Source organism: Peromyscus californicus, unplaced genomic scaffold (genome assembly GCF_007827085.1).
Source record: "Peromyscus californicus insignis strain IS unplaced genomic scaffold, ASM782708v3 Scaffold_15__1_contigs__length_86483966, whole genome shotgun sequence".
NCBI classification, from domain to species: domain Eukaryota; kingdom Metazoa; phylum Chordata; class Mammalia; order Rodentia; family Cricetidae; genus Peromyscus; species Peromyscus californicus.
Window position 1 is genome coordinate 5,342,277 of NW_026294447.1, and position 16,004 is coordinate 5,358,280.

Here is a 16,004-nt window from a genome sequence, read left to right on the forward strand (position 1 = left end):
CTCGTCAAGCAAGGCTTATGAGACCACAGGCTACTATGGATTTTAGTTGCTTCTGTTTGTAATTTTCTTATGTGCTGCCACAATGCCTCCCTTATAATAGCTATGGGGTTTCCTCCCATAGCTTGGATTGGTAGTTTGTTTTCTCCGTGAAAATTCTGTGCACATGTGTATCTGTGGATGGTCAGGAAAATGGTTTCTTCTTAAGCTGTATCTCCTTCAAGAACTTTTAGCGTGCTTTAACTCTTAGTGTGTCCTATCTACTGCTTAAATTCCAATTCTGTTTCTCCAGCCTCTGTGGTTAAGACACTCTAAGATGACTCAGGAGTCACATCCTTACAAGGTGATCTCCACCTGTGTAGGTGGGAGAACATGGCATGGTTATTTGCTCCTAAGCAACAGTGTCTGGCAAAGACAGTAGGATCCTACTCCCTTCATTAGGGCACCTTGTATAACAAGGATGATAGCTGCCATTCCAGGAACGTCCATAGAAAAGGGAGACTCTCCTTGCTGACCTAGTTTGATAATTGTCATATTGCAGGAAGGTCCGTGAAATGGCATGGTTTTGAGGAACCAAAGAGAGCCTATATCTGAAGCCTGGGCCTACCTCTCCAGGAATTCAAGGAGATGAATTCTGCTAACAACCTGAATGATTCTGGAAGCACAGATTTCTTTGGTACTCCCTCCAATAGGAAAGTAACCTTTGCACACTTTAATCTCAGCTCCTGACTCAGACCCAGGCCAGTAGATCCAGGTAAGCTGAGCCCAGATCCAGGGCACATGGAAATGTGGAGCTAATACACATGTACTTCTCAAGCACTACATTTGTAGAAACTTGTTACATGGAAATAAAATTAACATACTGTCAAAACAGACCTCATTGTTACTGTTTCAACCATGTTTGTTTAGTTTCCTTACCTTTACAACTTTATTGATTTATTCTTCATGACTCCCTGTATCTTTTTTTTTTTTTTTTTACATTAACGATGTCTAGTCCATTAATATTTGACAGATTCAGACAAAAAACTCCATTAATATATAACAATGTCCAGTCCAGTAACATTTGATAAACTCAAAAAATTTCATTACTTATCCTATTTTAAAACAAGTAGCTCCTTTTTAAAAGTATTTTTCTTTTCATAATAGATTCAGTAATCTACCTTTTGTCATTTTTATATCTTCCCCTTTTTTTTTTTTTTTTTTTTTTTTTTTTTTTTTATTTTAATTTATTTTGCAATACAATTCAGTTCTACATATCGGTCATGACTAGGCCCTGGGTGGATCTCTGGGAGTCCAATTAACGAGAATGAGGAGGGTTTATATGAGCGAGAATTGTTGAGACCAAGGTTGGATAAAGCACAGGGACAAATAGCCAAATGAATGGAAACACATGAACTATGAACCAATGACTGAGGGATCCCCACTGGATCAGGCCCTCTGAATGGGTGAGACAGTTGATTGGCTTGATCTGTTTGGGAGGCATCCAGGCAGTGGGACCAGATCTTGTGCTCATTGCATGAGTTGGCTGTTTGAAACCTGGGGCCTATGCAGGATTGTTTGGCTCGGCCTGGGAGGAGGGGACTAGACCTACCTGGACTGAGTCTACCAGGTTGACCTCAGTCTGTGGGGAAGGCTTTGCCCTGGAGGAGATGGGAATGGGGGGGGGGGGCGTTGGGGGGAAGGTGAGGGGGACGGGAGGGGGGAGAACAAGGGACTCCCTGTATCTTAAGAGCTCTCATAGGGAGGGCCTCTTTGGGCAAGCTGTTGTTTGTTGTGTTTTTTAGTTTTTAGACCATGTCTCATGAAGCCCAGGCTGGCCACCAAAGGTCAGCCTGACACTCATGTCCTCACCTGACCTTTCAAGTGCTGGGATCACAGGTGTGCACCGCCACACTCAGTTTATATAGTGCTTGGGATCCAACACAAGGCATGCTTGGGAAACACTCTAGTTGAGCTGTGCTCCAAGCCTCTTTATAAGCTTTCTGTTTTTTTTTTTTTGTTGTTTTTAATTTTTCAACTGAAGGAAATATCAAGCTAGTTTACATTTTAATGATAGAGCTAAAATTTGAATCAGTTTAATATCTATTTTCTGGCTTCAAGCATTTTTGCTATCATTCTGTTTCTTTGGTGGTAATATTTTTTTCTCAGTCTCTATACATAGACAACTCCCTCTCTGTCTCTGTCTCTCTGTCTCTGTCTCTCTGTCTCTCTGTCTCTCTCTCTATATATATATATGTGTGTGTGTGTGTGTGTGTGTGTGTGTGTGTGTGTGTGTGTTTATACATAAAATGTATTTTAAAATGCATTTTTTCCATTTTTGTTGTATAATTTGGTGAAGGCAGTTTTCATTTACTGAGATTAGTACCATCTGGAATTTTAGAGTTTCTCAGACATTTGTCCCTTCCAGAATTAATCTTTTTTCCATTTCTTTGGTATTTGTTCAATGAATTGTGATTTGACATGTTTCACATCTAGCTGTCCTTCATGTTTCTCGGCTGCTTTAATATTCCATCTGCCTTTCTGTGCTCCTTGGAGCAGTTAATTCAGGTCTAGCTTCCAGTCCCTCTATGATATCTAACAGGCTAAGCAGCACGCATTTCACTTCCAGATGTATAATTTACTTTTTATTTTCACAGGAACTACACAATCTCCTTCATAATCATGTCTTTCTCTTTCATATTTGGTTTTGCAAAACAATTTTTTGCTTCGTGTTAAATTCCAGTTTACACATGTGACAATTTCAATACTCAGACCTTACCATATTTATTGTTTCTGTTCAAATTTAATGTGTTGTTTCTTTCCTGTTTTGTCTTCTGTTTTTAAGTTCTGAAATCATGCTTGAAATTTACACATGAAAATTCTTTGAAGTTTGATTTGACAGTTGATTCTTCTAGGGAAAATTATTGTTTCTGTTTTCTGATAGATACTTAAGGAAGTGTCAGAACCAGGGTTGCTGGAACCCTCTTTAGACTGTCCAGGCAGTGAAATGAGAGGAGCTTTGTTTAGGAAAATGGCCCATGCCATTATGAAAGCTGAGACACTGAACAATAAAGCAGCAACAAGCTGGAAAACTGGGGAGAGTGTTGGTGCGCCTCTGTTCAAGCCTGCAAGCCTGATAGCCATGAGCAAGCCCCTGGTCCAAAGGCTACAAATGCAGAACCCCAACATGTGGGAATGGGAAATGAGGGTCTGGATTAAGAAGAGGGGATGTAAAATTAAATTAATTATAAAATAAAAATATTAAAGAAAGAAAACATACATACAAGTAACATTTTAAAAAGAGAAGAAGAAGAGGGGATGCTCACTGGCTTATCCTCTCCCTTCTTACTCTGTCTAGGACCTCAGCCCATCGGTACCAGCCAACACCTGGAAAGCAAAGCATCCTTACTAGTGTCTCCTCTAGAAACACCCCCAAAGACACACCCAGAAATGGTGCTTTACCAGCTGAGTGCTCTTCAGTACAGTCAGGTTCACACCCAAATGAGCTGGCCTTGACCTTGTAACCCAGGGCTGCATGAGAACCAGCTCTGATAGATGAATTCCTGGGAGAAGGGAAGCATTTTGGAGGTTGGTTTGTTCCTTCACTCAAGGCAGATTATATTGTTATTTTTCTAGTTCACACTGTCACTAAAGACATAGTTCTTTGTAGGTCCTAGAATCCAACCAATGCTTGTACTCCTGCAGAATTGAGTTTTTCTATGCCCAGATTGAAGCTGCAAGTCACAGGAACTGACATAGGGTCTCAAAGCTTAGAGTTTTATCATTTGGTTCCTCCCAGGATTCTTTTTTTAATGGGAAAAAATCCACACAATATATTCTGATCACACTTTTCCTCTCCCAATTCTTCTAAAATCCTTTCCACTTTCTCAACCACTTAACTTCGTGCCTCTCTCTCTCTCTCTCCCTCTCCCTCTCCCCCTCCCTCCCTCCCTCCCTCTCCCTCCCTCTCTCTCTCTTTAAAATACAAATACTTCTTGTGAGTACAATGGGTTCCTCTTCTGTCTCAGACATATACTAAAACAGGCTTTCTGTTTTGTATCTACAACTTTGGGTGCTTTGCAGCATGATAGATTTTCAGGATATTTGCTCTGCCAATATTGTCGGAAAAGGAAACCTCTGTCTCCTCTTCACCTTCCTGTCACCAAGCTTTGCCCTGAACATTTTACAGAATCTGCTCTTGTTAAGGTCACCACTGACATCATCATTTCTAAGTAAAGTAAATACTCATCAGCTTTATTTTGCCATTGAACTTTTGAAATGATTGTTCACATAGTTCATGAGTCACTCTCCCCCCTTGTGTCATATGCACACAGATATGCATGATCATACAAGCACTACCACGGGAACTTACAAGCACTAACGTGATGCCTGCTTGCCATTACCAGTCTTAATTGTTATTCTATAGTGCTTTTGACTCCAATTATGTTCACTAAGAAATATCATAAAACCAGGGAGATATTCTATGTCCTCTTTCTACCAATGAGGTTTTGAATACACATTTTAGTAACCTGATTTATTGTAAGAACCATTTGCCCTTTTAAATTTGCAATGATGTTGATCTAATATAAAAATGCACCAACCCAACCTTAGACATTGCCTATTGCCTATGATTTTATCATTATTGAACCCCTGACTCACAGTAGATTCATTTTCTTAGAATTACTAGTGAATAAATGACTAGATGCCATTTCATGGTATGTTTCTGCTTCTATTGCTATCATAAAAGTCAGCCTTAGAAAATGAGTGAGGTGGATGGTGCTAGCTAGCATCCCCCCCTGTGGCCTGTGGGCAACATGTGTCCCAGGATCATTATAACAATCACTACAGAACACAATGCCATGTCACAGTGTTAAATGGTTGGAGACCTCTACTACAGAATACCAGATCAAATTCTGACTTCAGTTGTACCCAGAGATAAGACACAGCTTTGCCAAGATCTCTTCAGCCATGGTTAGTAAAGAGGAGAGATTGTATATGGAATCCAAAAGTCCAAATTCACAGAATTGGAAGGTACAATGTTGTTCCCAAGAGTAGGAGGATGGAAAGACATCAATCAGAGACAATAAAGTTTGAGATATATAGGATGAGTGAGTTGTCGAGATATAATGTACAGCATAGTGACTATAGTCAATATTGTATTGGATGCCTGAAAATTGCTGATAGAAAACACCAGCAGACATGCATGTACATGCACACACATGCGTGCAACACAACAATGTATATTTCAAAAATGTACAATTTTCTCTACTAACTTGAAAAATTAAAATAGCTGGTGCCACTCCGAATATCCCTATGAGAACTGCCTCTCTCTGCTTTGTTGTGAAATACCGTTTGAATCAAAGCATGTAAATAAAGGTGTTCAACTGGTACTTGAGTGGAAATGCCTCCTCATCTCAGCTGAAGGAAGCAATGTCAGTGAATACGGCTCTATAAGGCCCAGATGGAGTTAGCAGCTGGGCCGTGTATGAAGTGGGTGCTGCAGAGACTTCCAGTCTCTCCTCCCTTTACTCCTCATTCCCAGGCCTATGCGTCAATTACTCTGCATCCTTGGAGTGCTGCTCTTCCCACAGTGTGTGTTGTCCCCGTCATTCCTCTCATGTTACCTGATGTGTCTGTTGTGTTTGGCCTCAATCAGCTAATAGAGTTGATGCCTGCATACATGTGTGATTACCCCCCATGTCCGTCTGAGTTTAAGGCATGATCTTAAATGGTTTAATCATCTTAAAAAGACCTAAAATTCAACATTATTGAAGCTCCTCTCCTATACATCAGTTATGAATTCTCATTGTGTCAGCATCCAGCATATTCTCTCACAAGATTACTCCTTCCACACTATTTCATGAAACAAAGGGAAGCCCACACATAGTCAAAAAATGACCTATATAGATTAATCATCAGTTGTAATGTTGCCTACAGCTTTGGTAATTGCTGATGTAAAAGATGCTCCATTCAACTCTAAATAAGGAAGTTAAAAAATGTTTTGTAACTTCCAAATTCCTCTTTTTTGATGGATTCAGTCTAACTCTGGTTTCACAGTTATTATCTCCATGGCAAACATTGCTAAGAGCCTCATTTCAACAGCATACCTATATTCATAAACACAAAAGTCTCCAGAATAGAATTGCATTAGGAAAACTCAGAGCAATGGTGAATATGGAAACCTGTAGTACATCTCTGAGGTATACAGACATGAACAGGAGTACAACTGAGCCCACTTCAGAGATGAAGCCAGATTGAGGCACTGCTGTCCCTGTATCACCATGGTCAAAACACAAATGGCAGTTATTATTTTTCAATCAATGAAGACATAACTTTCTACCACTCCTCTGGCAACTTTGTACAACAGCCAGTTCCCTGCTCACAACTCTAGTCAATAGTTTTCATGCCTTTTGAGAAAATAGAATGGGGACATTTCTATTATTATTGAGGTAGCTTACACTCAGGTAAAAACATCAGAAATAATAATCTCATTGACAACCCAACCTATCCATGAAAGACAAAAGTGGGAAATGTTGTGCATAGTAAGAAAGGAGAGAAAAGGTTGAGGTATGGGGGCAGGGGCAAGAAGTCAACTCACCAAACTTCCTCTTGCAGTAGAATAAAATAAAATAAAAGGGAAGTATACCTTAGCAGACCTCGAGGGCGGTCTTTTTATAGCCAGCTGGGAGGATGTCTTTAGGATTTCCAAGTGTTTCGGTATTTTCAGCATCAATCTCTTTAGCACCTGGGGTAACAGGAAGGGGGCGTGGCTCCACTATCAGCACCCTTGGAAAGGAAGCTGCAGAGTGCCTGGGACTGCTGATTGTTTTCCCTTTTCAAAGACAGGCAGAATTTAGTAATCCTTCTACTTGGTTTTACTTGAATCCCATGTAAGATCAAAATAACGAACAGGTAGATTTTGTTGATTTATTCCTTTTTACAAATATTGCTCTCTTTCCCTCTAAGCAGTACATAGGAGAGGGGTGTCTCCGGGTGCTGCAGTAATTTTTTTCTCACAGATTTGTATTTACAATAATTTTTTAAAAATGAAATAACTGCAGTGGAAAGATTAGCATTTCAGTTATGGTTATATGTTAAGGTCGACTTAAAGTAAATAACGCATATATTTTAGGCAAAACCGTTGACCATCACAGTGTCACACAACCTTCAGAGACGGGTTGACTCAGAAATTCTTATTTGTCTCTCAGGCTTTTTGTTGTTGTTTGGTGTGTGTCTGTGTGTATTAAGTAATGGGGGAGAGGAAACAGGAGAGGAAGGAGGAGAGGAGGGAAAATGAGAAGGGCAAGCAGTATATTGGGGCACGAGACACAGATTTCCCAGTAGTAAGGTAGTGTTTGGATGGAAGCTGGCAACCATCTAAGGCATAGATGTTAAGCTCCTCCTCAAAGGATCTGTTGGACTTACGTATACTGCACAGTACTCTAAAAATAAAACTGAAGTGCCAACTTTGGTTTCTGGGTGGTAAAACATAAACCTAGATATTTAAAGCACGTTCATTGATAATATATCTTAAAATAATATCTTTGAATTTAGTGGATAAGTTTTTCACTGGGAACTATAATGCTGTCTTTTGGGAGCATCCACCTAAAGAGATGTGTCCAGAAAGGGTTTAGAGGTGACAAATACTTCCTCTTTACTCAGGACTATTCCACACACATATATTCCTTAGAATATAATGGGTAAGTCTTATGTTGTAGGATTCATTCATTTCTTTCTGTCTTTAAAGCCCAGGGATCCATGAGAAGCCCCCCCACACACACACACATGCTGACAGCAAAAGAGAGTCCCCATACCCATCATTTTGAATGTGATATTATTTACCCTCAAGATAAAGTGTAATGGACTAAAGACACACAAAAAAAATCCTATCTTTCAGTTTCTTATCAAATAGCTCAAAAACTTGGCTTTTGTAAATCTTCACAAAGGTTTTGAAAATAAAACATCACGTGCTTGCAGATGCTTCAGAATAGAATGGGCAAAATCGAAGGGAACACAATTACCCTACAAGTCATGGACATTCCCTTGTGGGAAACATATCCAGGAAATAAGTAACAGTACCTACGATCAGATTTCAAAGTGTGCAGCACAAAATTGCAGGTGCATCTTGGGCAGTCTTGTGGTTACTGCCCGTGGTGGCTGAACAGAATTTATAACTCTGAAGCTCTCACCCCATCATGGCCACACCAGCGGTGACTTTTCACGGAACCAGTCCAACTGGCGCTTGCTTCCATAGGAAGGAGCAGGAAGCCAGACTGCGTTTTTGCTTGCCATTTTGTCCTGCCCTCTAGCAGTCTTTGAAATGGTTGCTCTTACAGCGTTACATTCCAAAATGGCTGGGCCAGTGACCGCTGCAACCTAAGGCACAGGGAAGAACATCTTGTGTTCTTACTTGCTGGGACTCAGGAATCTTAGAGAATGTTTCAACCATTTCATTCAAGTGTGAGTTGAATCAGTTTACATATTCAATTATTGTATTTGTTTACAGACAGAAATTGCATTTCACACAACATTACAAATGTTTTTGAGTAAGTTTCTGGAAAAAGGAAAAAAAAACTCCTATTTTTGTTGTTGTAGGTGGTGGTTGGTTGTAGTAGTGACGGTAGTGGTTGGTAGTGGTGACTTTCTTCCCCTCAGGGCTGATGACAGGACCAGTGACTTCATGCTTAGTGCTCTGACATTGAGCTATAGCCCCTGAGAAGTTCCCCCAGAATTTCCAAATCATCCTTAATACACTACAGATCCATTTTTTCCCATAACACCAACCTGTTCCCCAGTAGAGCATGTCTGCCGTTGCCTCTCCTACCATGTACAACCCTGTGGACTTGATCGTTTGTCTTGTGGTAATCCTAGTTGATGTGCAGGTCTTAGAAAGGAAAAACTATTCTTGCTCATATAAACCCTCCTCATTCTCGCTAATTGGACTCCCAGAGATCCACCCGGGGCCTAGCCACGGATCTCTGCATCCAGATCCCTCAGTAGTTGGATGAGGTTTCTAGCATGACAATTAGGGTGTTTGGCCATCCCATCACCAGAGTAGGTCAGTTCGGGCTGTCTCTCGACCATTGCCATCAGTCTGTTGTGGATAAAGCACAGGGACAAATAGCCAAACGAACGGAAACACATGAACTATGAACCAATGGCTGAGGGGTCACCAACTGGATCAGGCTCTCTGAATGGGTGAGACAGTTGATTGGCTTGATCTGTTTGGGAGGCATCCAGGCAGTGGGACCGGGTCCTGTGCTCATTGCATGAGTCGTCTGTTTGAAACCTGGGGCCTATGCAGGATTGCTTGGCTCGGCCTGGGAGGAGGGGACTGGACCTACCTGGACTGAGTCTACCAGGTTGATCTCAGTCCTCGGGGAAGGCTTTGCCCTGGAGGAGATGGGAATGGGGGGCGGGTTGGGGGTAAGGTGAGGGGGGCGGGAGTGGGGAGAACAAGGGAATCCGTGGCTGATATGTAGAACTGAATTGTATTGCAAAATAAAAAAATAAATAAATAAATAAAAAGAAAGGAAAAACTAGTACCTTCTCATCTTAAAAGATACATGATGGGGTCAATTTAGAGAGCAGACAGCCTTAGAAAATGGATTCAGATTCTTCTGACAGGATCGAGGTCACTAGTGCAAAACTTTCATTTCTGGATAGAAAAAGGAACAATCTATGCTAGCTTTCTAGACGTTCAGAAAATGTTCTGAATTGTTGTTCAAATAGCTGTGTGTGTACTTCAACTGTAAATAATTGGACACACAGGATTAAAAGTCGCAAACACAAGAGAAAAGCAAAAGATGAATTCAAACATAAAATGCAAACAAGCACACAAGCAGAGGTCCTCTCTGTCAAATATATGAAGCAATCATTTTCAGAGATGTTCTCAAAAAATTGTTATAAAAGTTGTACAGTACAAGGTACTTTACCTGGAAGGGAAAAACCTGTCATTTGTGTAATTAATAATTTTGACTTAGAACAACACTTTTTAGAAAATTTGTGATTTTTTAAACATAAGGACATAAAATGTGCATTTTAAAAGATTTATATGAAAATGAAAAGAAAACTGGGAGTTTATTAGTGTTGGATGCTCTTTTGCTTGTAAAACAAAGAAAGCTGGCAGAGATACTTCGGCAAACATGCAGTGTGGAATATGGTGTCATGACTTACGGTGTTCTGGGAGAGAAGTAAGGGCTAAGGATTTGTGGTTTTGAACTTGGCCAAGGAGCTGCAGAATGAAGTTGGTCCATGCGTCTCGCGAGAACTCTCACAATGTAGAAATACTCAGTGAAGTACTAGATGGTTCACCGCGTCGAGTCCTGCTGGAATACCCTTAGCGCCCTCAATTACACATTTGAAGATGCAACTCTTACAGAGAAGGATCTTCAGGACATTGACACAAACTTCTTGCACGCCACTCAAGAAAGCTCCACTTTATCTTAAGTGATAGGAAAGATTGCTGGATATCAATATTTTAGTTACATGACCATTGGTAAATATTTAATGAATCTGCCTATGTCCTGACCTCTCCAGGGGATCCAAATGTTGCTGAGAAAGACAGAGCATGCCTTTGTAGAAGTTCTGTTCTCATGGTCTCCCTCGGCCAAACAGCACTTCTGTGAGGCATGGTAATTTAAGTGTTATAAAAGTAAAATACTTCCATGTGCTAGGAGGGGAGTCAGGGGGGAAACTTTGATACCACTTTCTACTCCCTAAGGGAGAGCTCAGTAGTCCATTCATACAATGAATAATAAAGCATAAATTAAAAATAGAGCTACCTGTCCAAAGACAGAGACTAATGTTAATGTTTGCAAGATGGAGAAATTTGTCCTCAGACGCACATATTTAAGACACTGGATAATGTGCAGCCTTCTCCCGCTGGGAGGTGGAGGATGGCTTTTTTTCTTCTTGCACCCTCTTCCAATTTACATGGCCAGTGTGGTTTGGGGCTGTATCCAGTGTTCTGAAGCAGCATCCACTTGGGGCCTTTTGGACGGTGGGGGGCACTTTTTACTATAGTGTGAGGAGTGTATAAAATGGCCTAGTTATGTGTACTAGGGCAGAATGCTGGAGATTTCTAGTTACTTTCTATGTAGGAATCTGACTGTCTCCCTCCAGTTCCCTATCCTTTCAGTGAATCCAATAAAAAAATTACTCTCAAAAGAGAGCGAAGTGGTGTCGTATACCAACGGCAGCTAGTAAAGGATTTGAGGATTTGATATCCCAGCTGCTTCTCTCTCTCTCTCTCTCTCTCTCTCTCTCTCTCTCTCTCTCTCTCTCTCTCTCTCTCTCCCTCCCTCCCTCTCCCTCTCTCTCCCCTTTTCTTTTCTTTCTTTTTTTCTTTTTTCTTTTTTTGTGTGTGCGCTTTATAAAAGAGCTTCAGACGTGAACCTAAAAAGTCAAGAAAGACTACCTGGCAGACCTAAGAAGATGACGTTCTAGACAGGGAAAGACATGCCCACACGTTTACAGTGCGCAGCAGAGGGGAGAAGCTTGTGTGGTCTTGCAAGGCAGGAAAAGAAAAATAAAAGCAAATGTTTCAAGAGAGACAGTGAAAGCAGAAAGGCTGGGGTCATACTGTAAGCCAGGAAGAGAAGGATAGAATAAATTTGATAGGATTTGTCCATCAGTCTTTAACATTTACATTTGAGCTCATGGTCAAGAGGCCTTTCCGATGTCTCAGAGGAAGGCAACTTTTACTTCAAAAGTCTGTCGCTTTGAATCTGCTCTGAGAACTCTGTAACTCCCTTTCCCACTCCAGGGAGGACTCTTTGGTATTATTGAGGAACCGCTGTCCAGAGTAATATCAAAATTCAAAGCAATCCCCCCACACACACTTACAGCTCCCGTTCTTCCATAGGCTTGGGACTGGTACTGGGCACTGGGAGGCACTTGGCTGCTTCTCATCTGGACTACCTCCAGCCTTATTTGCTGCTACATTTTCAGCTGGCAAAGGGTGGGTACATATCCAATTTCAACAGCTAATATACTGAAAGGAGTACTTGACAGAAAAGCTTGAAGTTGTTGTTGTTGTTGTTGGGTTGTTTTGTTTTGTTTTTTAGCAAGATGACGGTGGTCATCTGCACCCTTTTATTCAGCATTGAGCTGCAGGTTCTAGCTAAAGCAATCCAGACAAGAGAAAGAAATAAGGGAATGTAAGCTAGAGAAGAGGGAGCTAAACTACCAGTGTTTTTCGATGACGTGATCTTATATACAGCAAGTGTCGACTCTCCACCATAAAGCCCTATGTGCTACAGAGCTGCAGAATGCAAAAACAACCACAAAAACTGGTAAGAACTCTTATATATAAAGAGTGAATTTTCTAAACTAGAAATCAGAGAAGCAATCCCAATTGCAATAACCGCATAAATACCTAGAAATATCATTAACAAAAAAGACAAAAATCTATGTAGTGAAACTCAAGAATATTAATGGAAAACTGAAGTGACACCTACAAAGAAGAAAGACATCCATGTTTGTAGATTGGAAAAATCAGTATTATTAAAATATCTACACTACATAAAAAGATTCAGTATAATCCCCATCAAAAATAACAATGATATTAGACATGAATCTTAAAATTTGTATGGCACTACCCAAAAAATAGGTGAACTATTAGAAAGCAGAATAAAGCTAGAAACCCTATGCTGCCTTGCTTCAACATACACTACAAAACCAGGCAAACCACAATGAAAGAGTATCTTCCTCCAGCAAGAATGCTTATTAGAAAAAACACAAGAGATAACATGCCTGTGAAAATGTGGAGAAAAGTGACCACTTTCATACGGTTGGAGGGAATGACAATAAGCACAGCCATTTTGGAAAATAACATGGAGGTTCCTCAAAAAATTGAAAATAGACTATACATATGGGATATGTTTGTTTTGTTTTGTTTTGTTTTTTTGTTTGGATATGTATCAGAAAGAAATGAAGTTGGCATATAGAAGAGACATCTGCACTCCTGTGCTTACTGTAGCACTATTCATAATAGCCAAGACATGGACACAACCCAAGCACCCATCAGCTGATGAATAGATGGAATAAAGGCAGTGACTATGGAAAAGAGACAAGCAAAAACTATTCAGCAATTGAGAACGCAATCTTTCATGACAACATGGAATTGGAGGTCCCTGTACTGTATGAAATAAGCCAAGCACAGAAGGGGAAAAATGACATAATTTCACTCATATGTGAGATATAAAAATAAATTAATTTCAAAGGGGTTGAGAAGACAATTCTGTTTACCAGGGGCTGATTACTGGGAAGGCACAGGTTGGGAGGAACTGAGCAGTGGCTACCATATCCTAATTAGATGGATAAAAAGTCTTGGCGTGCTAGTAACTAAGAGAAAGACTGAAGACAGTGGCATTAAGCTGTACATTTCACAAAGCTAAAAGAAAAGAGTCTGAGTGTTTTGATCATGAGGGAATGAAAAAGGCTTGCTTATGGGCAGGCTAACCTGCTTTACACACTGTATACATGATTTATACACTGTACACATGCTTCAAAACATCTCATGGCATCTTACACATAGGTATGATGTTCTTATTTTATATATCTTAAAAATAAATTTAAATTCAAATGTTTTCAGTACCAAATTACAAAGAAAAAACATTTCAAATATTAGCATCAGGGAAATGATTAAGTAAATAAAGGTATATCATCCCGATGGAACATTTTGTCCCTGCTTAATAGATAGCTGAATATTTTATAAACCATTGGTATCATTGGGTCTCTCATCTCTTTTCAAATCCTTAGGTATTGGCTGTGTCCTTGGGTACATGACAGGATTTCTCTAGGCCATCTTAGCTTCTTCATTCATCATAGAAGAGAAAAATGCTAATTTCCTCATGTTGTTCTCAGGAAGACATTTAATTATGATAGGAAAGAGTTTAAAGAACTGTCTGCTTATTCAGAACTTAACAAATATTAGCTACTATTATTATTGTATAATAGATAATATATATTATATATGTATGTTTATATTTGGCCAGGCCAGTGACACACATAGGAACAAAAGGCAGGAATTAAATATTTCCCAATAGATGCATTTGCATGGTAGTCTTTGACTTTATATTTCTACCATTTTATAATGAATTGGTTTGTTGTGATTTTCAACAATGGGCAGATTAACAGTCACCAGTTTGATAGTCCACTGGGGCATCATGAATAGGAGAAACAAGGCATGCAGGCAGAGTATGAGGTTACTAGCACAGTCAGGAAGGCTCAATGCTGTAGATAAAAGATACCGAACAGTGCAGGATGCTGCAGAGGTATAAGCAGGTAGCATTTGGCCAAGGCTGGACTATCTTGACAGGTGGTGTTCAGTCATGAGAAAAATCTACACTTTCAGACTGAGAAGACAGTGAAGGAAAAGACTTCTAGGAGAGGATGTTTGATGAACCAGTACGTTGTTGGCAGTAGTTAGAACATTTGACACCTTAGGCTCATAGGATCCTTGATGGAAGGTCTGAAAACAAACTCCAGATTTGAGCTGTGTCTGATGCCTACCGAGTCTATCCTTCTATGGCGAATGAATGAGGTTTTTCCATTATTACTGAGATAGTCTTCTACCTCAACTGCAACACAACCAAAATTGCTGCAACCGTTTGATTTTTCGTAAAGAAAAGGCTTCTCTGTGAGCTTGCTCACACTAGTAGCTGAGGCCGCCAGGACTCTATCTGCATCTTATGTCCTCAACCCTCCTTCAGAGATAACACACACCCAGCCATTTCCAGTTCACCTCCTAATTTCTTCTGCTTTTCACAGCTTTGGTTAAAAACCTCCTCTGCCCTCCTGCCTGGCCCTGACACCACCCTGAGTTCCATACCCAGCTCAGTTCTAATTTCTGATCCTCTGTGCCCCCTGTTTGCTTTCCACTAAGGAAACTGAGCTATGGCCTTCTGCAGGTTGCTCAAGATTCTTGTCTTGAAATGGTTTTCATCTTTGCTTTGTTTTTGTTTATGCTGCCTGGAGTTTAAAAGAGCCTGTGTCCCAGACGTGGTTGGATATGAGCTTGGGTCCTCTGTACCACAGTACATTTTACAACAGTCAAGGCCACCCATGTGGATGGGGTCAATCATCTACTGAGGAAAGGAATGTGTAGATAGCCCAGATGTACAGAAAATCTCTCCATCTAACTCATTCTGTTTCTGCTCAGAGTTGTCAGATGTAGACTAAATTTCTCTAACTTTAAGATGCCATTAGCATTTCTAAATTTGTTATGAAGAGTTTTAGATATTTAGCAATAATTTCCTAGTGCCAGAGCCAAACCAAATTGGTTTCTGGACCAAGATTTGTTTCTCTTTGAAGATTTTTAGATGTAACCAGAAATGACAAGATCTAAATTTAGAACACACAGACTAAAATGTACTGGGGATTATTTACAGTTTAGAGCAGCCCATTTGGAGACAGTTACAGTCATTTTCGGATTTGCAACTAATAAGGAAAGGTGCCTGAAGATGAGACGAGGCCTCGGTCCTTAAACGCATGCCACGGCCAATATGGCGAGCAGTGCCAATCACATCCCCTCAGCTCTAGTTTGATGCAGCAAGTATATGAAGTATTTGTCATTTCAATTCAGTTTTCACATGAAAAAGTAACACTAGCGAGCATTTGTAAACAGCAGATCTCGGGGATTGGCAAGGATGTGCCTTAGGAACACTCCCCTTTATTGCTGGTGGGAATGTTGACTGGTTCCATATTTTTGTGGCAGAATTTAATACATATCATCAAAGTCCCTTAAAAGTGTATATTCTTTATTGCAGCCATCCTACTTCTAGGAATTTTTCTCGGTGATTTTCCTGGCTGTGCACCTCCAAGTGGCAATTAGTGTACCTATCACTGTACAGTCACTACAGCAGAAAATTGAAAAGCACCAATTGATTAAAATGGTTTACACACACATTCCTACCTCTGTTTACTCATAGCCACTGGAGGTAACCACAACTGGGTGTTCTGGGGAGATAATTATTGACATGGAGAAAGGTTCATAGAAAAGTCAGTAGGCCATCAAATACCTC